The following is a 24,874-nucleotide window of genomic DNA, read 5'->3' on the forward strand; positions in this document are numbered from 1 at the left end:
TTCAATGATGTACAGATCTAAGGACTGTGGGGGCCATTGTAAAACCTTCAGCTAGTGCATTTTGAGGTAGTCTTTGTGGACTTTGACGTGTGTTCAGGATCATTATCCATTTGTAGAAGCCATCCTCTTTTCAACTATTGATTTTTCCAGATGGTGTTATGTTTGCATCAAGAATTTGTTGAAATTTCATTGAATTCATTTTTCCCTATACCCGGGAAATGTTCCCGGTGCCATTGGCTGCAATACAACCCCAAAGCATGGTTGAATCACCCCCATGCTTAATGGTTGGCAAGATGTTCTTTTCCTGAAATTCTGTGCCCTTTTTTTCTTTACACATACCTTTGATCAATGTGGCCAAATAGTTCTATTTTAACCTCGGTCCACAGGACTTGTTTCCAAAATGCATCAGGCTTGTTTAGATGTTCTTTTGCATACTTCTGACTTATAATTTTATGGTGAGGACCCTAGAGAGGTTTTCTTCTGATTACTCGTCCATGAAGGCCATATTTGTGCAGGTCTCTCTGAACAGTAGAACAATGTATCACAGCTCCAGAGTCTGCTAAATCTTTCTGAAGGTCTTTTGCAGCCAAGCAAGGGGTCCTGATTTGCCTGTCTAGCAATCCTACGAGCAGCTCTCACTTTTTGCTTGGTCTTCCAGACCTTATCTTTGACCTCCATTGTTCCTGTTTACTGCAATTTCTTAATTACATTTCGAACTGAGGAAAGGGCAACTTGAAAACATTTTGCTATCTTCCTATAGCCTTCTCCTGCTTTGTGGGCCTCCACCATTTTAATTTTCAGAGTGCTAGGCAGCTGCTTAGAAGAACTTATGGCTGCTATTTTTTTGGCACAAGGTTAGAGGAGGCAGGGTTATTATAAGGCTGGAATATTTGCATCACCTTGCCTTTCCTAACGATGATAGTGAACAAGCCATAACCATATCAGGCTAATCAAGGTCTGAAACCTCGGACAAAGTTATATGAGCAAACAAATCTCCAGGGTTCCTCAAACTTTTGCATCGGCCAATATTTTTTATTACTTAAAATACAAATGAAATGTCTCATTTTTAACTTTAGGCCTTTTAGAAATCATTTCATCAACTTGCTTAACTGTTCACAATTACAGTAATTTTGACCAGGGGTGCCCAAACTTTGACATTCCACTGTATACAAAAGAAACAATCCCGAAGAGCTAAATGACACATTCAGGCCTGTTACATATCCATTTGTGTGTTATTATATATGTCAGGCTATATGTGTTGGTACGTGTAGTAATTGTGGTTCATATTCGTGCCCATACCTGTTGCCTGTATACATATTGTGTACTCGCTCCATATATCTGTCCTTCAACTGAATATGAAACGCTCTTCTGATACTTTTAAAAGACAGAAATATAATAGGTGCCATTAGCAAGATTGGTAAGAAATAAATTGCCAACACCTTCCACTCACTGTGCGTTTTGGGACATTTTAAGCTGAAGGAAAAATGCTTTTCTCCCTGCTTTTTTTTTTCCTCGAGGAGTGGGGAGATTTGCTAGATCAAAGCCCAAGGATATTGCCATGCTGCAAAGTGGCAAAATCACTCTCAATTTCCACAGGGAAGTGGCTGTTGTAATGATAAGTAATGCTTTTAATATCTGGGAAGCAGGCCGCATGTTGTTAAGTGCTTTCACGGCATATTTCCACAGCTTTCAAATGCCATTAGCCCATACTAATATCAGTGTAGACCTGTAGGTTCGGCTTTCCTATATGCAGGAAGATGTCTTATGTAAGTCACTCTGTATTACTGTTTAGGTGCCTCTCTCTGTAAGGCCAAGGAACAGGCACTAAACTTAGCAGAGGGACATGGACATTATGGAAAGTGACACATAGGGATCAACTTGAGAATAACTTCACAGCAACAAGGGTTCAAGCTTCACTGCAAGAGTGGTGGTTAGCGTCATAAGAAAAAACTAAGTACATCCTCTTTGAATTCTATGGTTTTAGTATCAAGACTTACTAAAAAATATATCTGGTCATTAGATGGTCTTTAAATTAGTTAAATACAACCTCAGATGAACAAAAACATGATAACGTACACTGTATTGTTGTTTATTTAACAAATACTATGCTGAAATGCAGAAACCGCATTTGAAAAATTAAGTACACCCTTACTAATTCCATAGAAATTTAGAGGGTAAATAGCAGCCAGGTTTTGTTAATCAAATGCCAATGATTGATTGTTCATCAGCATATTATATACACTGCTCAAAAAAAATAAAGGGAACACTAAAATCCCACATACTAGATATCACTGAATGAAATATTCCTGTTGTAAATCTTTATTCATTACATAGTGGAATGTGTTGAGAACAATAAAACCTAAAAGGAGTCTGAGGATCTCATCTCGGTACCTACTGGCAGTCAGGCTACCACTGGCGAGCACATGGAGGGCTGTGCGGCCCTCAAAAGAAATGCCACCCCACACCATTACTGACCCACTGCCAAGCCGGTCATGCTGAAGGATGTTGCAGGCAGTAGATTGCTCTCCACGGCGTCTCCAGACTCTGTCCCGTCTGTCACATATGCTCAGTGTGAACCTGCTTTCATCTGTGAAGAGCACAGGGCGGCAGTGGTGAATTTGCCAATCCTGGTGTTCTGTGGCAAATGCCAAGCATCCCGCACGGTGTTGGGCTGTGAGGACAACCCCCATCTGTGGACGTCGGGCACTCAGACCATCTTCATGGAGTCGGTTTCTAACTATGGAACTCTCTGCTGTATGATGTTGTAATGAGTGATTCATTAATTAAATTTAAGAGGGGACTGGATACCTTTCTGAAAAAGTATAATGTTACAGGGTATATACACTAGATTCCTTGATAAGGCGTTGATCCAGGGAACTAGTCTGATTGCCGTATGTGGAGTCGGGAAGGAATTTTTTTCCCCATGGTGGAGTTACTCTTTGCCACATGGTTTTTTTTTGCCTTCCTCTGGATCAACATGTTAGGGCATGTTAGGTTAGGCTATGGGTTGAACTAGATGGACTTACAGTCTTCCTTCAACCTTAATAACTATGTAACTATGTAACTATGTTTGTGCAGACACATGCACATTTGTGGCCTGCTGGAGGTCATTTTGCAGGGATCTGGCAGTGCTGCTCCTGTTCCTTCTTGCACAAAGGCTGAGGTAGCGATCCTGCTGCTGAGTTGTTGCCCTCCTACAGCCCCCTCCAAGTCTCCTGGTCTACTGACCTGTCTCCTGGTAGAGCCTCCAGCCTCTGGACACTACGCTGACAGATACAGCAAATCTTCTTGCCACAGCTCGCATTGATGTGCCATCCTGGATGAGCTGCACTACCTGAGCCACTTGTGTGAGTTGTAGAGTCCATCTCATGCTGCCACGAGTGTGAAAGCACAACCAACATTCAAAAGTGACCAAATCATCAGCCAGAAAGCATTGGTACTGAGATGTGGTCTGTGGTCCCCACCTGCAGAACCACTCCTTTATTGAGTGTGTCTTGATAACTGCCAATAATTTCCATCTGTTGTCTATTCCATTTGCACAACAGCATGTGAAATTGATTGTCAGTGTTGCTTCCTAAGTGGACAGTTTGATTTCACAGAAGTTTGATTTACTTGGAGTTGGATTCTGTTGTTTAAATGTTCCCTGTATTTTTTTGAGCAGTGTATATTTTAAAAAAAGATCTCCATCTGCAGGCAGGCGCCAGAGTCTGTACTGCACCATGATCGCATCCATATTGTGTATTTAATTATTGTTTTTGATGGTATCCATAAATTCCTAAAAAAAAAAGAGTTTGAAAATGGCGGCTGCTGCGCCTGCGCAGTGGCAGATATCAGCGGCACCATCTTGCTAGAGAAAAAAAAATGCTTCTTCCAAAATGACACTGCTTGCGCAGTAGCATCTATCGATTGGTCGATAGCTGCTACTGCGCAGGCATGGCCAACGCCATTTTCACACTGATTTTTTTATTTTTTTTTTTTTTTTAGAAATTTAGGTATACCATCAAAAAGAATAATTAAATGCACACTAAGGATGTGATCTTTATGCAGCACAGGCACCGGTGCATGCCTGCATAAGAGGATTTGAGAAAAATATATATATAATTTGTTATGGAAACTAGGGGGCAGGTCAGTGAGGGATCGGTGACCTGTCAGAAGCCATACAGATGAATACATAATCAGGGCACCACATGAAGATTCCCAAACAAGCCGCCCTGGAGCACGAGCATATAATTAACTGAAAACTGAAAATAAAGATTAAACAGCAACCACAAGACGGATTTCATTACCAGGTATCATTGTAATCAGTATAACGGCGCCGACCTGACACTGTCTGTAGGTTACTGTGCACAATCCTGCTGACAGGTTCCCTTTAAAGGACTTGTCCAGGTTTAGATAGACATGGCTGTTTTTTAAAAAAAATATATATATATTGCTAGACCTGGCCATAGGTTCTGTGCGGTTCTACAACTCTGAACTCTTTATTTCAATATGGCTAAGCTGCAGTACTAGTAGCATCCTTTGGATGAGCGTGGTGCTGTTTTAGCAGAAAGCAACCATATTTTTTTATTCTGTAAAATGCATCAAACATTTCTGGAAGCTGAGAACCTTTTTCCTCGCTTTTAGAATAATGCAGCTTTATTCTTAGAGCCAAATGTGTCTGGAGAAATGCCTTTGTCTGCGCGGATCCTAGAGAAAAGTGCAGTAGATAGTTAGGGGCTACAGGTTTAATAGCTTTGACTTGCGTGCACTCAATTATGCAGAAACATGTCATTATATTCTTAACTAGCACTGTTACACAAAAATTCAGCAATTAGGAAATGCAAATTGATACTGCTAAGGAATACTCGATGCAAGAAATGGCTGTAATAATGAACGCTTAACATTACTCATATGTTGACTATCGACTGCAGCATTACATGAATGTTACAATATTGGCGAGTCTGATGTTGACAACCCCTGTTTATACGCCCTCATTATGTTGGCAAACCTTGCTTGGCACCCTATTTCTATGAGCCCCATCGAGAGCAGATAACAGCCATCCTCCGTGTGTACATGTTTTATGTGAACAGCCAATATAAAATACTATATTCCCATGGTTGCAAAATTAGCTGGAGATTTCAGAAGCCATGTTTGTGGCAACTTCTATATCAACACTTTACGGACCAGGCAGTTTTTTTGTTTTTGCACTTTCATTTTTTCCTCCCATTCTTCCTAGAGCCACAATGTTTTAATGTTTGTCAAATAGCCACATAATGGCTTCTTGGGTTTTAGTTTTGATTGAAACCAATACGTTTCCATATAGTGTTCTGAAAAATGGTAACAAATATAATCGAAGTACAGCAAATTGGAGGAAAAAATGTTTTCTGGGCTTTGCTATACGGTGGTGAAATGATTAAATGTGATCAGAAAGGGCAGCGATGATGATTTAAAGTGTGCTGTCACTTCCAGAGCCGAGTCGGTAAGCTGAATTTCCAACTCCTCAATTTCCCTGACTACGACTCCACAGCACTGGTCACTACTGAGCATGTACATAAAGTGCAGCACAGATTCATCTCATCTATGACTCCACAGCACTGGTCACTACTGAGCATGTGCATAAAGTGCAGCACAGATTCATCTCCACTAAAAGCCGAGAACAGACATTTATAGGACATTTTATAACTTTCCCAGTCGGAATTGGTCTATTTTATACCGACTTTGATTTAGACTCCACCACAATGGACCCCAAATCCACGACTCCGACTCCACAGCCCTGGTCCCTGCCCTGGTCCTTTACATGTGGTGCCTTGTATAGTAAGGTACCTTGAATCGCATGATCATTAGCTGATTTTAAGACCAATTTTCTTTATGTTGCTTTTTCACCCCTATGTCCTAATTGCCTAGAGGAAATCCTGTAGTAAATTGTTAGAAATCCTAAATAGGGGAAAAAATAGTTTCCTTTCTCATCTGATTAACATGAGTCCTCAATGCCATTTCCGTGTGATGAAATGGAGAACACATAATAAGTGGGAAGTTAGGGATGTGGAAGCCGTAGACATTTGTAAGAAAGTAAGCGGATGTGTAAAATATTCGAGGCTCATTTTACTTTGAAAGACTGCAAAAGAACAATTTTCACTCTCAGTCATTATCTGTACGTGACATGGGTCTTTAACACCTCTGGGTTGTTGGAAATTGTCTATACAATGTATGCCACTTAGTATGAAGAGTGTTAGCTGTAAAGGTGTTGTAACATTTCTCTATCGATAGTGACCTAGATATTTGTAATAGAATCAGAGACTCATGGATCATGGAACTGAATGTAAAACTTGGCACGGGGCTCACACCTCTGTGATCACCATTGAAAGTAGGTGAGGTATGGTAATTAAAAGTTTGTGAGTATTATCTTTCTGCTCTACTATGTAATGTTTTGATCCCACAGAGACTAGGTATATGATTGCAGCCAGGTCTTGTTTTTCTCTGAAATGCTCAGTTCCATCCAGGGACCATGGGGAGAGAGTGAACTTGTCCAGTGCCGCATCAAAATGTCTCCCTGCTTTACTGTAGTTAGTTGACAGATCTCTCCCTATGTACTCACATGCAAGAGACCTGTCAATCAACAAGAGAATACCTGGGAGATGCCAAAGGGTGCGGTCATGGACTAGTCTCCTCTCTCCCTATAGTTCCCAGTGGGATCTTCTAAAATGCATTCTCTCCAAAATGCCCAAGTGTTTTAGAGAAAAACCTACTTTGCTGCATTTGGTTTGTCATTTGCAATGCCAGGGTGGAGATGGACCATCAACTGCTATGCCTGCTACTACTGTATATGGCATGCAAGTAACCAGGCCATAAAGTTACCACACAATCCTCAGTGAATCCATACAAATAATGTAGTGTTCAGTCCCAGTATACAGTTGTGCTCAAAAGTTTACATACCCCGGAAGAATTTTTCTTTTCTTGGCCTTTTTTAAGAGACTATGAATGATAACAGCAAAACTTTTTCTCCACTCATGGTGGAGTGGTTAGGTGAAGCCATTTATTGTCAAACTACTGTGTTTTCTCTTTTTAAATCATAATGACAACCTCAAACATCCAAATGACCCTGAGCAAAGCTTCACATAACTGTGTCTATGATACGACACAGCAATGACATCATAGGATCATTGTGCAGATTATTAAACTATGGAAAGCAGCTTTATCTTATTGAGTTGTGTTTTTATAAGGTTTTGATATCACCGAGTGTGAGATCAGAAGCACAAACCCTGTACTCGTAGGTTATGATGCCTAGTAGTGAGACTGCTCCATCGGGATTGTGTGACGGCAGAACTGTACTGTGCATTTGTGCTGATAATGTATTTAGAAGCCTTTTTAATTAACATGAAAATGCCTTCCTGATGTGACCAATGATCAATTAGAGGTGGTTAATTAGGTTTACATGTTGTGTCCTGAATGCGTCTCCTAATGGAGACATATCCGTGACTATTGCTAAAGGTACCTTCACACTAAACGACTTTGCAACGAGAACGACAACGATCCGTGACGTTGCAGCGTCCTGGATAGCGATATCGTTGTGTTTGACACGCAGCAGCGATCTGGATCCTGCTGTGATATCGCTGGTCGTTGCGGAAAGTCCAGAACTTTATTTGGTCGTCAGATCGGCATGTATCGTCGTGTTTGACAGCAAAAGCAACGATGCCAGCAATGTTTTACAATGGTAACCAGGGTAAATATCGGGTTACTAAGCGCAGGGCCGCGCTTAGTAACCCCATATTTACCCTGGTTACCATTGTAAAAGTAAAAAAAAACACTACATACTCACCCTCTGATGTCTGTCACGTCCCCCGGCATCCGCGCTGCTGCTCAGAGCTTCTTGCACTGAATGTGTCAGTGCCGGCCGTAAAGCAAAGCACAGCGGTGACGTCACCGCTGTGCTTTAGGGCCGGCGCTTACACAGTGCAGGGAAGCTGAAGGCGAGGGACGCGACAGACACGGCAATGTAAGTATGTAGTGTTTGGTTTTTTTTACATTTACACTGGTAACCAGGGTAAACATCGGGTTACTAAGCGCGGCCCTGTGCTTAGTAACCCGATGTTTACCCTGGTTACCCGGGGACTTCGGCATTGTTGGTCGCTGGAGAGTGGTCTGTGTGACAGCTCTCCAGCGACCACACAGCGACGCTGCAGCGATCGGCATCGTTGTCGATATCGCTGTAGCGTCGCTTAATGTGACGGTACCTTTAGTGGTTTGTGCGTGTATACACCATTAGCAGGTCATATAAGCTAATACAACCTAGAAAACTTGTGATGTCTGCCATCCAAGGCTAGAATGCTCCAAGACAACTAAGATTGGGGAGTAAAAAGGGACAAATTGCAGAACAATCTCAGCTTTAATTTTTAAACAATTCTGATAACGAAGAATTTCCTACAACTGAGTTTTTTTTAGTTTTTTTTAAATGTAAAGCATTTTTATCTTATTTAATTAGGGGTTGATTTAGAAGGTGACTGTTAGAAGACCCATATTTCCCATGACAACACTTCCTGCTCCTTTACTTTGACACCTAAATGGTATTATAGCAAATAATAATGATATCACCATAACTGTAATCTGGCTTTCAATTTCTAATTTTCCCCTTGAGATCTACCCTGAACACAGTGCTACTACCACTGCCAGTGTCCCTAACCGGCATGGCTTACAGGGCCAACTTGGCATTAGATTCATGTCATCTATCTGTTGTTAATTCTGTTATTAAGGAGCTGTTACTGCAGTGTATCACAAATTAATCAATTCACTGTCACACTGACTGTGCAGGTCCAGCACCTCCCTGTATCACTTGAATCTTTGGATTATAATTTACAGACTGAGACAGTGACTCTAAAGGTACCTTCACACGAAACGACTTTGTAACGATATCGCTAGCGATCCGTGACGTTGCAGCGTCCTGGCTAGCGATATCGTTTAGTTTGACATGCAGCAGCGATCAGGATCCTGCTGTGATGTCGCTGGTCGCTGAATAAAGTTCAGAACTTTATTTGGTTGTCCGATCGCTGTGTATCGTTGTGTTTGACAGCAAAAGCAACGATACCAGCGATATTTTACACTGGTAACCAGGGTAAACATCGGGTTACTAAGCGCAGGGCCGCGCTTAGTAACCCGATGTTTACCCTGGTTACCAGCGTAAAATGTAAAAAAAACAAACAGTACATACTTACATGCGTCCCCCGGCGTCCGCTTCCCACACTGACTGAGCGCCACAAAGTGAAAGTGAAAGCACAGCGGTCACCGCTGTGCCCTGCTACTGCCGGCGCTCACACAGTGCAGGAAGCGGACGCCAGGGGACGCATGTAAGTATGTACTGTTTGTTTTTTTTACATTTTACGCTGGTAACCAGGGTAAACATCGGGTTACTAAGCGCGGCCCTGCGCTTAGCAACCCGATGTTTACCCTGGTTACCCAGGGACTTCGGCATCGTTGGTCGCTGGAGAGCTGTCTGTGTGACAGCTCTCCAGCGACCAAACAGCGATGCTGCAGCGATCGGCATCGTTGTCGCTATCGCTGCAGCGTCGCTTCGTGTGAAGGTACCTTAAGGCTGCCGTCACACTAGCTGTATTTGGAACAATCAGAGGAAAAGTATAACAGAAACATATGCACCACTTCTGCATTTATCACCCTCTCCTGGTTTTGGCTTGTAAATACTGATGTAAAATACTGACCAAATACTGCTAGTGTGACTGCAGCCTAATTCTCATTATGCTTCAGCACTGCAGTAGTACACCACAATCATATTTAGGCCTTTAACTGTCCCTATGTGTAATGAGTTGTATGCGTTGACCTCTGAGCCGTATCCTTTGGCTGTGAACTACTGAAATGTGACTACTTGGCCAATCCTCTTTTAGGGTATGTTTCCACGTTCAGGAAACGCTGCGTTTTTTACGCTGCGTTTTTCCGCAGCGTCAAAAACGCAGCGTCCAGATGTTACAGCATAGTGGAGGGGATTTCATGAAATCCAGACTCCACTATGCGTTAAAAAACGCATGCGTTTTTGCCGCGAAAACGCATGCGCGGTGCGTTTTTTCTAAACGCAGCATGTTGCTACTATGAGCAAAACACGCAGGTACACCGCAGGTGACCTGCCAGTGACCTCAGGTGCAGTTTTGGTCAGGATTTTACCTGCATAAAATCCTGACCAAAGCCTGAAGCAAAACTGAACGTGGACACATACCCTAATAGTCCCGATGATATCCCCCTCTGATTAGCTGCTCTAGATCATCTGAACTGATAGTTCAAAGGCATTATGGGGAATCCTTTGCCTGACGTCAACAACACAATCCCATCTATTTTTTTTTTTTTTCAATCCCCACAAATCGAATTAAAAAATTGTTGTAATTTTCAGGGAACTGTGAATTTCCGGAAAATCAACTGGAAATCAATTTGCAGTGGACCAATCCAGTCATCTCTATGGGATACTGCTAAAGTCATACAAAAAAGCAATACTTCAAGTAATTCTAAAGCGAAAGGTGATTCTACAAACTGTTGATTCATGGGGTGCGTGTAACTTTTCACACACTGCTTCTGCATTTTGGCCTAGATTTTGTTAAATTGCACTCTGTGATCTGTCTTGTGATGTTCATGTAAGATTGTACTTAATTTTGATATTTTTCTACAGACCACAGATCCTGATCTCTAAAAGCATTGAATTCAAAGAGGGTGTTTTTCTCATAACTGTATATTTACTGATAAGAATATAATACAGCAATGGATTGATGTTTGAAAGGTTTCTTGCAGCCACGGTCCATCTCGCTGGTATTCAGGGCTGAGATTAAACTCAGTCATTCATTAACTTTTTTTTTTTTCTCCATTCCTGGCATATTATTTTTTTTAATGTTGATCTATGATCACTGTTCCATAACACCATGATTTTTTTATTACTTTTATTTTTTAAAATCAAACAGTTTTATTTTTGTTATTCTGGCCACATAAATGGGATAAAACCAGGATTGATCAACTCTATTGCTAAGAGACGAAAGGCTGGTGTAGTACTCAGAAGTTTGGAACATTACTGCCAATTAGTAATTGCTGTAGTAGATGGGAGGTCGGGCGGTGTAGGATAGTTGTGTGCGTGCTCTTCAGAAGATACTTAACGTTAAAATGTGCAGTAACTGCGCTTCTGCTGAGAAGTGAAGTGACCCCAGCGAAGACTATTCAGACACGACTGCATACAAATCAATGCAAAAGTAGATGTTGAAGGCAAAATCAAGTGACTTGCTAGATATATATGCACAGTAATTCAGCTACCACATTCCCCTCCCTGCTTATAAATTTAACCAGTGATGCAAACTAGAGTTTATTGCACTACGACCGTCCTGCGAGAACGGTTGTTACATTTAACATCCCTTTAATTTCCTTTCTATTGAAAATTTTCCAACCCCCTCATGATATAAAGGGTGAAGCAGCTCCTACTGTAGGATATAAGGATCTAAAACTTCATAGACGAGTTCTCTGCCCATAATAAACTGCATATTAATTATTGGGCTAAGCTCCTCACTTTTCCCGTGATCAGTCAGTTGGACAAATACTCCAGTGACATTAATAGTATATAATTTATTATGCGTTTTATTTGAAAGCCCCTTTTAAAATTGGTCGTCGATTGCGTAGATGTGCAGTTGCAAGATAGTTTCTGGAGAGATCTTGGGGTTCGGAGACAACGTTGATCACGTTCTTGAACAGGAAATAAGCCACATCACATAATGAAGTGAATTAAAAACTTTTTATAACTTTACATTCTGGACACAACAATGGAAAAAATGACCTGAAAAATGGCTCTAATAGGGACTGTTAAAAAATGGTATGTTATTTGTATCATCAAGAAGAATAATGAATATAAAAAAGCTAGAATGTTTCTGCCATAAGTTTTATATCCATCTCGCCTTCACTTTGCTGCAGCGGATTGCCTTGTTGGGTTGGGATGTGTTTTTCTAACTGAACATATAGGCCAATTGTCCAGCCAAAATAATAGAAACTTCCAGGCTGTTGGCTTAAAGGAGGCAGATTAGTTTCAACCTGGCTATTGTGGATGGAGCTCAGGCAACATATGCTGCTTGGGCCACTGCTGTCTTCCTTCCCATCTGTGCTCCACAACAGTGATAATGCGGGCATTGTGTTGGCATGTATGAGCACCATCACTCTCCTAGACTAAGCAAATGCGGAGAGAGGAAGGAAGGAAGGAGGCACTGTATGCGGATCAGTGATTGCAATGCAAATTTTATCGCTGTGTATCTTATCTATTATATCCATCTAATCTTGCATAGCTACCATAATCTATCATTCTATGCTTCTAATATGTCCATATAATCTGCCATTATCTATATAACCTATATATCTAGTCTATTAATCTGTCTATTATTTATTTGGTGAATACCAGTACATATCTGTCTTTTTGTGAAACTTGGCATACATCAAGCACTTTATTTAAAAAGAAGAAAAAAGAGTAGCTCATAATGCAGCAATTACTGAATAGACCAGGACTTCTCAAACTTTTCCTACTTTGGCCTCAACAGACTGACTGAGCTTATTCCTGAGCTTCACCAGACAACCCAAACAATGCCTCGGTCTCACCTTCTGTAGAGGACATCCATGCTGAAATTAAAAGTATCTCTAAATTGTTCTTGTTATTGTGTGGAGGCCATCATCATCTGGTATGGGGGCCATGATCATGTATGTAGGGCTAGTGGGTGGACTGTTAAAGCCTCATACAGTATAGCAGTGTTCCCCAACTCCAGTTCTCAAGAGCCACCAACAGGTCGTGTTTTCAGGATTTCCTTGGTATGGCCCAGGTGATGGAATTGATGCCTGTCTAGATGATGGAATTCTCACCTGGGCAATACTGAGGAAATCCTGAAAACACGACCTGTTGGTGGCTCTTGAGGACCGAACTTGGGGAACACTGCTGTATAGGGTACTGTGGGGGCCATCATACTGTGTGGGGTCACCTTAAGGGCACTGTGTTGAGGGTCAGTGTGGTGCCATCATGCTGTGTTGGACACACTATGGACATCATACTGTATTGGGCCATTGTGGGAGCATCAGACTTTGTTGGGGACACAGTGGGGGCATTATATTGTGTTAGGGGTACTGGTGTGACCATATTGTGTGTGAAAACACTACCTGTCAAGGAATGGTGGCTAATCAGTATCTCCAAGAGAACACTAGCTGGGAACTGACTATGGGACATTATAGGGACACTGACTAGTATTGACCATGGGTACACTCTGGTGGTCAGTGTGAGGGCAATATGTCCAATACTGATTGTGGGGCATAATAGGGGCACTGACTAGTACTGACCATGGGTACACTCTGATGGTTGTTATGTGGGCACTGTGGCCACCACTGACTATAGAGCATTATTGGGACACTGACTAGTATTGACCATGAGTGCACTCTGATGGTCATTTTGAGGGAACTATGGCCACCTCCGACTGTGGGGCATTATAGGGGCACTGACCAGTACTGACCACAGATTATCTCTGATGGTCGTTATTAGGGAACTATGGCCACCTCTAACTGTGGGGCATTGTAGGTGCACTGACCAGTACTGACAACAGATGAACTCTGATGGTCGTTATGAGGGAACTATGGCCACCTCTGACTGTGGGGCATTATAGGGGCACTGACCAGTACTGACCACAGATTATCTCTGATGGTCGTTATGAGGGAACTATGGCCACTTCTAACTGTGGGACATTGTAGGTGCACTGACCAGTACTGACAACAGATGAACTCTGATGGTCGTTATGAGGGAACTATTGCCACCTCTGACTGTGGGGCATTATAGGGGAACTGACCAGTACTGACCACAGATGATCTGTGATGATTGTTATGAGGGAGCTATGGCCACCTCTGACTTTGGGGCATTATAGGGGCACTGACCAGTACTAACCACAGTTGATCTCTGATGATCGTTATAAGGGAACTATGGCCACCTCTGACTGTGGGACATTATAGGAGTACTGACCACAGATGAACTCTGATGGTCATTATGGGGGCATTATCTCTACCACAGACTATGGGGCATAATAGGAGCACTAGCTAGTACTGACCATGGGTATACTCAGATAGTTATTGTGAGGGAACTAGGGCTATCACTAAGGCTACGTTCACATTAGCGTCAAGCTAATGTGCGTCGGGTTTGCGTCGGCGACGCAGCGGCGACGCATGCGTCATGCGCCCCTATACTTAACATGGGGGACGCATGCGTTTTTTTTTGTTGCGTTGTGCGACACATGCGTCTTTTTTGCCGCAAGCGTCGGACCAAGAAAACGCAACAAGTTGCATTTTTCTTGCGTCCGATTTTCGGCAAAAACCGACGCATGCGTCGCAAAACGCAGCGTTTTTGCGTGCGTTTTGACGCGTTTTTGCGTGCGTTGTGCGTTGCGTCGCCGACGCAACGGCGCACAACGCTAGTGTAAACGTAGCCTAAAGGTACCGTCACATTAAGCGACGCTGCAGCGATAGCGACAACGATGCCGATCGCTGCAGCGTCGCTGTTTGATCGCTGGAGAGCTGTCATACAGACCGCTCTCCAGCGACCAACGATGCCGAGGTCCCCGGGTAACCAGGGTAAACATCGGGTTGCTAAGCGCAGGGCCGCGCTTAGTAACCCGATGTTTACCCTGGTTACCAGCGTAAAAGTAAAAAAAACAAACAGTACATACTCACCTGCGCGTCCCCCAGCTTCTGCTTCCTGACACTGACTGAGCTCCGGCCCTAACAGCACAAGCGGTGACGTCACCGCTGTACTTTCACTTTTTAGGGCCGGCGCTCAGTCAGTGTCAGGAAGCAGACGCTGGGGGAGGTATGACGCTGGGTGAGTATGTACCGTTTGTTTTTTTTACTTTTACGCTGGTAACCAGGGTAAACATCGGGTTACTAAGCGCGGCCCTGCGCTTGGTAACCCGATGTTTACCCTGGTTACCAGTGTAAAACATCGCTGGTATCGTTGCTTTTGGTGTCAAACACAACGATACACGGCGATCGGACGACCAAATAAAGTTCTGGACTTTATTCAGCGACCAGCGACATCACAGCAGGATCCCGATCGCTGCTGCGTGTCAAACTAAACGATATCGCTATCCAGGACGCTGCAACGTCACGGATCGCTAGCGATATCGTTTAGTGTGACGGTACCTTAACTGCAAGAGGCAGCCTCACTGGTCACTGCCTCGGAAGGACACTCTTGTGTCTTATTAATGGACTAGATTTTTAATAATGCAGTTTTCTTATATATTAAAGTGGCATCTAAGACATCTTTTCATCTTCATGACCAGTTCTTAATGTTATATTAAAGGATAATATCATATATCTATTCTGACGCAGGCTCCTTAGTAAGTCTGTTTTGTGTGCACTTAATACACGACTGAGTCACCTGCTCAAGAAATTTAATGTCATCTTATATATTCTACTAGCATAAAAAAATGAAAATGGTGATGTTTTTGTCAATAGGAGAGTATATACCGTACCTGCCTGATCTGTAAATGTGTGCATACGCTCCGGTGTCGCCTGCAGCTAAGTGCTTGAGGCAACAGATGGTGTGTGCAGCCCGTCATCTTGGCACCAGTGGGGACATTACAGCATGAGCACAAAGATGGCATGGGAAGCCAGGGCTGCCGCTACTCTCTGATGCCAAATTAGCACTTTTCCCGAGTTTCTGAGCACAAAGTCAGTGTCTCACAATGTCAGGACGAATGAGTATTTTGAGCTGTGCAGAGTTTACAATGTTGATACTTAGTTTTGAGGCATATGGGGTTGGAATTGGGATTTCCATTGTAAGATTGTAGTGTAACAGAAGTAATGTGTATTTATAGTTATTCATATAGTTTACTTTCCACATACATCTAAGTACTCCCTGAGGAAGTCTTCAGAGTATTGTTAAAGGGTTTATTCTGTCTGCATCACCCCTTAATTTTTGGCTTTAGTAGGTCATATGGATATCATGGGGTCCCCAGCTTTTTCAGCTAGAGCTAAGAGCGGCTGCACAGAGCTGTCCTTTCTCTTATTCCATGCAGCCATGTTTTGCATGGGCTATCATTAATTGAATGGAGAGGATGTCCAGATAGGACACCTACTTTAATTATTGAATAATTATTTATATTCAACTAGCTGAAGAGCCCGGCGTTGCCCGGGCATAGTAACGAACTGTGGTTAGTTGTACCAAATGAGAAATTGCACTAATTGCAATAAAGCGTATCGCATACACAGCCTACTTCTTCTGCAGCACCACACTTTTCTCCTTTAGACCACGTTCACACGTTATTTGGTCAGTATTTTTACCTCAGTATTTGTAAGCTAAAACTTGGATTAAAACAATCAGAGGAAAAGTATATTAGAAACATGTCACCACTTCTGTATTTTTCTCCCACTAGTGGTTTTGGCTTATAAATACTGAGGTAAAATACTGACCAAATACTGAACGTGTGAATGTGGCCTTATAAACAGCCTCCACCTGCAGCGCTTCACTCTTCTCTATACACAGCCTCATACTGCAGCAACACCATCACGCCTTTCATTTTCCCCCTCAGATCTCCCATTTTCCCCCTCACATCTCCCATTTTCCCCCTCACATTACTCATTTTCCCCTCCTCTCATTTTCCCCTCACTCCTCTCTTCCCCTCACACGTGCACAGCAACTTCCTGTTATGAGCACAGTGGTGTAATCCATGAGGCTCCTCCCTTTCCCTTGACGTCATGCCTTACAGGAGCAACACCATTCTAGTCATGACGGAGCTAGATGTGGCCTGTGCCTGCTGCGCACTGATACTCTGAAGGCATCGGCCCTGATTATAGTTCGTAGCGGCTGGGACGTCGCAGCCAGTGAGTTTTGCAGGGTGGCTTTCGAGGTGAATGTGTCTCCGCCCATGTGCGCTAACAACGTGGGCCGTGTGGACAGGGCTCTGCGTTTGGAATAAGTGTGGCTATGTGGAGTGGGCGGTGCTATGTGGAGTGGGCGGGGCTCGATACATACACACACACTCAGCTATATATATATATATATATATATATATATATATAATAGTTACAGCGTCAGTTATCTGGAATGACTTTAACTTCTACAGTCTGTGATTTCTCCCAGAAGGAATCCTCTTGCTTCCACATTGGCGTTAGTGTATAAAGTGTGGGAGGAAAGAAACTTCTGGGTATTAAAGTATTCACCAGATACTTGCAGTCCTCTGCACACGGCCTTTGCATTTAATCAAGATCACATACATCAGTGCGGACTTACCCGAACAGGATGCAATCCTTTCTCCCGTAGCAGTAAATAAAATAGAATCCCGCCATTCACACGCATTGAAGTTAATTTAATGCACACATGGAAATCCAAATCACAGATGTTTCAGCCTATCCCAGGCTTCCATCAATATTTATTATTAATATTATTGATGGAAGCCTGGGATGGGCTGAAACGTCTGTGATTTTGATTTCCATGTGTGCATTAAATTAACTTCAATGCATGTGAATGCCGGGATTCTATTTTATCTATTACCATTTCTCCATGAGCACCATTACTGTAAACATAGTGCCGACCCACTTTTCTTTTTTTCAAAGCAGACTACATACACGATCCCACCATGTTTCGGTATCCACTTCAGCCAGAGCTCCAGCAGCTTCCAGCACCAAACAGAAGTGTTGAACTCAGGGCACCATTTACACTGAACAGGCTGCAGCTTCCACACGGTTCTGAGAGAGAGACCCCAGCACGTCTCTCTCAGCTACAGATCACATTTTGATTGCTCACTCACCAGCAACACACTTGACTGTGCTTCATCCAGCAGACTAACTCTGCCTAAGGATACTGCCATTCAATGAAGCTACTTCCTGGTTCTTTAGCAAAACCCTACTGGTGTTTCTAATCAAGACCTTGAAGAGTTGGGATTTAACCCTGTCCTTCCCGCTATGCTATACCATGTAATTAATTTTAATATTTTATCAGTGAGTTTTCATCTCTGTCTAAACCTAAAGGGAACCAGTTGTTAAAGATGTGGTTGTTAAAGCCCCACTAGCAAGAACCAGTTGTTAAATATATGGTTATTAAAGCCCCACTAGCAAGCTAAAGGACTCATAATAGACATGTTCATGCCAAAATTCTGGGTTTTTTTTATCAAGAGGGAGAAATTGACTACCATTTATAAAACTACTATGTGACAGTTTCACTAGTAATGTGGACAATACCTGCAATTATGACTAGTAATGATCTCCTAACTGTTAACATGCACACTCTGTCAGATCCCCACCAACTTACAGGTAGATCATCAATTCTTTAGTTCCAGACAGCCCCAATCATTTATATACTATGTGATGCATATTAAGCTTGTATTCTTGCCCTTTGCTTGTAATAGGTTTCTCCCTGTCAGCTTTTTACAAGCAAGGGGCAGAGGACACAATCTGAAGCTGCATCTCATATAAACTCACAAGAAAATATGTATATATTGCCCAGATAGTATAGGCAGCAATTTGAGTCAGGGGAGTGTTCTAAAGTAGCTAATAACTGTGGATTCACCTACTACAGTCATGGCTGAAAGTGTTGGCTTCCTTGAAATTGTTCTAGAAACATAAGTATTTCTCCCCGAAAATGATTGCAATTGTACAATGTTTTGTTATACACGTTTATTTCCTTTGTGTGTATTGGAACAACACAGAAAAAAAGGCAAATTGGACATATTTTCACACAATCTCCAAAATGGGCAGGACAAAATTGTTGGCACCTTTCCAAAGTTGTGGGTTAACAACTTTGTTTCAAGCATGTGATGCTCCTTCAAACTCACAAGTAACAGGTGTGGGCAATATTTAAATCACACCTGAAACCAGATAAAAAGGGGAGAAGTCGACTCAATCTTTGTATTGTGTGTCTGTGTGTGCCACACTAAGAATGGAGAACAGAACGTGAAGACGAGAACTGTCTGAGAACTTGAGAACCAAAATTGTTGAAAAATAACAACAGCAATCTCAAGGTTACAAGTCTCCATAGATCTTGATGTTTCTTTGTCCACGGTGTGCAACATAATCAAGAAGTTTGCAACCCATGGCACTGTAGCTAGTCTCCCTTGGTTGCGGCGGCAGAGAACAAATTGATGAAAAATTGCAATGCAGAATAGTTTGATGGGTGGGAAAGCAGCCCTAATCAAATTCCAAATAAATTCAAGCTGTCCTGCGGGCTCAGGGTGCACTAGTGTAATTTCGAACTATCCGTCAACATTTGAATGAAATGAAACGCCATGGCAGGAGACCCAGGAAGACCCCACTGCTGACACAGAGACATAAAAAAGCTAGACTGCAGTTTGCCAAAATGTTTGAGGAAGTCAAAATCCTTCTGGGAAAGCATCTTGTGGACAGATGAGACCAAGACAGAGCTTTTAGTTGAAAGACATCATTCTACTATTTACTGAAATTTGAATGATGCCTGCAAAGAAGAGAACACAGTACTCCAGTCAAATATGGTGGAGGTTCAAAGATATTTTGAGGTGGTTTTACTGCCTTTGGCACTAGGTGTCTTGACTGTGTGCAAGGCATCATGAAATCTGAAGATTACCAAAGGATTTTGGGTCACATTGTAGTGCCCAGTATCAGAAAGTTGTATTTGCGTCCTAGGTCATGGGTCTTCCAGCAGGACAATGACCCCAAACATACGGTACTTTAATAAGCAGCCAGAAATGGATGGAAACAAATCGCTGGAGAGTTCTGAAGTGGCCAGCAATGGGTCTGGATCTAAACCCCATTGAACACCTGTGGAGAGATCTTAAAATTGCTGTTGGTAGAGAGAACCTTCAAATATGAGAGTTTGCAAAAGAAGACTGGTCCAAAATTTCAGTTGAGAGGTGTAAGAAGTTTGTTGATGATTATAGGAAGCGATAGCAGTTATTTGTTCGAATGGGCGTGCAACCAAATATTAAGTGGAGGGTGCCAACAATTTTCTCCTGCCCATTTTGGAGGTTTTGTGTCAAACTGTCCAATTTGCTGTTTTTTTTGTGATGTTCCAATACACAAAGGAAATAAAGATGTGTATAGCAAAACGTGTGTAATTGCAATAATTTTCATGAAGATATACTTCATTTTCTTGAACAATTTCAAGGGTGCCAACACTTTCGGCCGTGACAGTATATCGTGGCTCTATTATATGGTACTAGATCGTGGCCCGATTATAACGTATCGGTATTCAAGAATATGCATGTCCACGTAGTATATTGCACAGCCCACGTAGTATATTGCCCAGCCACGTAGCATATTGGCCAGCCACGTAGTATATTGCCCAGTGACTTAGTATATTGCCCAGTGACGTAGTATATTGCCCAGCCACGTAGTATATTGCCCAGTAACGTCTATATTGCCCAGTGACATAGTATACAGCACAGAGCCACGTAGTATATTGCACAGCGACGTAGTATACAGCACAGAGCCACGTAGTATATTTCCCAGCCACGTAGCATATTGGCCAGTCACGTAGTATATTGGCCAGCAACGTAGTATATTGCCCAGCCATGTAGTATATTGTCCAGCCACGTAGTATATTGCCCAGTCACGTAGTATATTGCCCAGTCACGTAGTATATTGCCCAGTGACTTAGTATACAGCACAGAGCCACGTAGTATATTGCACAGCGACGTAGTATACAGCACAGAGCCACGTAGTATATTGCCCAGTCACGTAGTATATTGCCCAGTCACGTAGTATATTGCCCAGTGACTTAGTATACAGCATAGAGCCACGTAGTATATTGCACAGCGACGTAGTATACAGCACAGAGCCACGTAGTATATTGCCCAGTTACGTAGTATATTGCCCAGTGACGTAGTGTTCAGCACAGAGCCATGTAGTATATTGCCCAGTTACGTAGTATATTGCCCAGTCACGTAGTATATTGCCCAGCCACGTAGCATATTGGCCAGTCACGTAGTATATTGGCCAGCTATGTAGTATATTACCCAGCAACATAGTATATTGCCCAGCCACGTAGTATATTGCCCAACCACGTAGTATATTGCACAGCGACGTAGTATACAGCACAGAGCCACGTAGTATATTGCCCAGTTACGTAGTATATTGCCCAGTGACGTAGTATACGGCACAGAGCCACGTAGTATATTGCCCAGTTACGTAGTATATTGCCCAGTCACGTAGTATATTGCCCAGTCACGTAGTATATTGCCCAGTTACGTAGTATATTGCCCAGTGACGTAGTATATTGCCCAGCCACGTAGTATATTGCCCAGTTACGCAGTATATTGCCCACTGACGTAGTATATTGCCCAGCCACGTAGTATATTGCCCAGTTACGTAGTATATTGCCCAGTGACGTAGTATACAGCACAGAGCCACGTAGTATATTGCACAGCGACGTAGTATACAGCAGAGAGCCACGTAGTATATTGCCCAGCCACGTAGTATATTGGCCAGTCACGTAGTATATTGCCCAGCTACGTAGTATATTGCCCAGCCACGTATATCACAGGTTATAAAATAAACATATACTCACCTTCCAGGGCCCCTTGTAGTCCTTTCGCCTCCTTCTCGTGCAGGCGCACAGGACCTGTGATGACGTCGCGGTCACATGACCGTGTCGCGGTCACATGACCGTGTCGCGGTCACATGACCGTGTCGCGGTCACATGACTGTGACGTCACGGCAGGTCCTTCTCGCGCAGGCGCGCAGTACCTGTGATGAAGTCGCGGTCACATGACCGTGACGTCATGGCAGGTCCTTCTCGCAGACCATCCTTGCCACCGGAACCTGCCGCTTGCATGGAGCGGTCACCGGATCGTGGCGAGGAGCGGGAAAGGTGAGTATATAATGATTTTTTATTTTATTTATTATTTTTAACATTAGATGTTTTTACTATTGACGCTGCATAGGCAGCATCAATAGTAAAAACTTGGTCACACAGGGTTAATAGCGGCGGTAACGGAGTGAGTTACCCGCGGCATAACGCGGTCTGCTACCGCCGGCATTAACCCTGTGTGAGCGGTGACTGGAGGGGAGTATGGAGCGGTCGCCGGGCACTGACTGCAGGGGAGTAGGGAGGGACTAATCGGACTGTGGCTGTCGCTGATTGGTCGCGGCAGCCATGACAGGCAGCTGGTGAGACCAATCAGCGACTTGGATTCCATGACAGACAAAGACCGCGACTAATGAATATCTGTGACAGAAAGAAAGACAGAAGGACAGAAAGATGGAAGTGACCCTTAGACAATTATATAGTAGATATCTTTGCTCTCTTATATAGAACGCCAAATAATATCTTCAACAGCATTGGGGACGTAAAGAGGAGCAAAAAGTTTGGTATTTTATGGTTAGGGGAGGTGTTTAAGAGCTGACAGGAGGGGTTGAGCGGGTGATTATGTAATCAGAAAGGAGCGATTGAGTAGGTTATATCATCAGTGATTGGAAATTTAGAGACAGACCTTCTCTCTACATAGGACATCATGTACTGAACTGGTAGTCAGGTTGAAATAGATAACAGGACCAGCAGCCCATCATGAAAAGTTACAAATGAATTGAACTAAGCTGGCATAAAACAAATTAGGTGCTGACCATTATAGTCTATGGCCTCTCTGAGTAACAACTGTAAATACAATTTTATGGTCTTCGTATTAACTTATTTAGGGGATTCCAACATCATGATGTGAATAGCCCCTCACTCTACCAGAATAATACTGCCCAGTAACTTATGTGCAAAAAAAAAAAAAAAAACTGTAGTGCTCATTTAATTCATAACAATGGTTTTAAATACTATATATATATATATAGGGTTCAGGACTGGAGATTGGGCTGCCCTTGTCAGGGTTTTGATGTGGTGGTCTCTTAATTTTTGCCAGAGTTGTATTTATATGTACGGTATATGTATAAACAGCTCTGGCAAAAGTTAAGAAACCACCACATCAAAACCCTGTCAAGGGCAGCCCAATCTCCAGACCTGAACCCCACTGAAAACCTCTGGAATGTAATCAAAAGGGTGATTGAAAGTCAAAGCCTTGAGTGGAGAGAAGCTCGTGGGTAGAGATGAGCGAATTTGATCGGGTCAGGGCTTAATCGGCAAGCTACAGCTCTTACTGAATAAGCTGCAGAGGGAACCCGGCTTCCTGGATTGCTCCGGCTGAGCAGTTTGGCTCCGGAGCTGCATGTGTCGCGGCTGTGTGACAGTCACGACATAGGATTCCAAGAAGTATAATTTCTCCTTGCGGAGAGTGACATGTTAAGCATGTCGAGATGAGGAGACTTAAAGCCGCATTGCTCCTCTGGGAAATATGCAAATTGTCTCTTGCATATTTCCCAGAGTAGCATTGTGGCTTTAAGTCCCCTCATCTCAACATGCTTAACATGTCACTCTCCGCAAGGAGAAACGATACTTCTTAGATCCTGTTCAGATGCTTCTCATACAGCCAAAATGAGATCTCACACTTTGCACTGACGAGGGGCAGTACCCCGAAACACAGTGTCTGCAAATTGAGATTCTGGTTTAGCTTTTATCCTAAGTCATGTGACAAGGCTCGTTAAAGGGTCGACAGTGATTGTTTGGATTGCTACTTCCAATAAGTGGCACTAGAGTTCTAGTCCTCTTCCTCTATGAATAGACAATTTGCAGTCACAACACATGCTTGGAGAGCCTGTATGTTGGGCTCTCCATTCACGTATTGGCATAGTGCCTTGGTCTGTGATTAGATAAATAGTGTTCAACCTGGACGGTGCCAACATGCGACCGTCCAAACTGAGATGCAATGATGAATGAAGCTGCTAAGAGTACAGCATCAGTGATCAGTGGTGACCTCATTGAGGTTACTGCAGATCCCTGAAACTGCGTTCCTAACCAGGCCAATGAACTGCAGTGAGAAAAAGTCTCATGTTGCAGAGGTGAGTTCACTAGGAGAATTTCACTGCCGTGAATTTGAACTGCAGTGAACTCGCCTCTGTACGTGCAACTTTTTCTCACTGTGCTAGCGGTGATCTCAACGGAAGGAGGTCACCTCAGTTCATTGGCCCAGAAAGTTGCTGTGTGTTTATTTACCATACAACTATATGATTAGTAATGGATAGGTGTCTTATAGATGCCTCTCCATTACTAAGCTGTGGGCTTGATGTCACCGGACAATACAAAGGTGAACTCCACAAATATGAACCCCACTTGCCACTGCGACAGGTCAAGTGGGAAGAGCCGGGCAAAGTGCAATCACCATCTAATAGATGCTCCTTTTCTGGGCAGCTTAGGCTGCTCTTTTTAGGCGGGGCGGTGGGGCAATGTCCATGGTCCCTTAACAGCCTGAGAATACCAGCCCACAGCTGTGTGCTTTAGCTTGGTTGGTTGCCAAAAATGAGGGGGATCCCCACTCCATTTTTTTAAGTGATTTATTTAAATAATTTAAAAAAATCGGAGTGGGAACCACCCTCTATTCTTGATAACCTGCTTTGTTGTAGCTGACAGCTGAAGGTTGCAGCACCCAGCTGTAAGTTTTGCCTGGCTGGTTATCAATAATACAGGGGACCCCACACCTGTTTTTTTAATTATTTATTTAGAGCGCAGGTGCCGGCTGATACTCTCATCAGCTGCCGCCTGCTCTTGCTGTAATTAGTGGCAGCAGGAGTAGGCTGGTGAAAACAGTATCACATCAGTCGACGCCAGTGATTTTACCGCTGATCAGAAGCAATATTTGCCACACTGTCATGCACATAACAGTCTGACAAACACCCGGTGTTTGGGGGCCGTACCCAAACAGTAACACAGACTTCCTGGTGAAGTCCGTGTTTGGTGTCCGTGCTCGAACAGTTGGTGTTCGGTAGGGACGCCGTACTTTACTATTCAGGTTCTCCCATCTCTAGTTACTATACATTGACTGTGCTTTAGTATGGGGCTATACAACACCTC

The 24,874-nt window shown here is 43.1% G+C and overlaps 1 protein-coding gene across 6 annotated transcripts in view; it reads left to right on the forward strand.

Moving 5' to 3' along the window:
* TSPAN4 (tetraspanin 4) overlaps positions 1–24,874 on the forward strand; it is an 878,525-nt gene that overhangs the window by 436,582 nt on the left and 417,069 nt on the right. Inside the window, exon 1 of one of the 6 annotated variants that reach the window (XM_077287833.1) lies at positions 16,720–16,839. The exons of the other annotated variants lie outside the window; for them this stretch is intronic. The gene's annotated coding sequence lies outside the window, so the exon portion shown is untranslated. Of the gene's footprint in view, positions 1–16,719; positions 16,840–24,874 lie in introns of those variants that run through there. 6 annotated transcript variants of the gene reach the window in all.

The sequence above is a fragment of the Ranitomeya variabilis genome, chromosome 2, assembly GCF_051348905.1.
Source record: "Ranitomeya variabilis isolate aRanVar5 chromosome 2, aRanVar5.hap1, whole genome shotgun sequence".
In the NCBI taxonomy this organism is placed as follows: Eukaryota; Metazoa; Chordata; class Amphibia; order Anura; family Dendrobatidae; genus Ranitomeya; species Ranitomeya variabilis.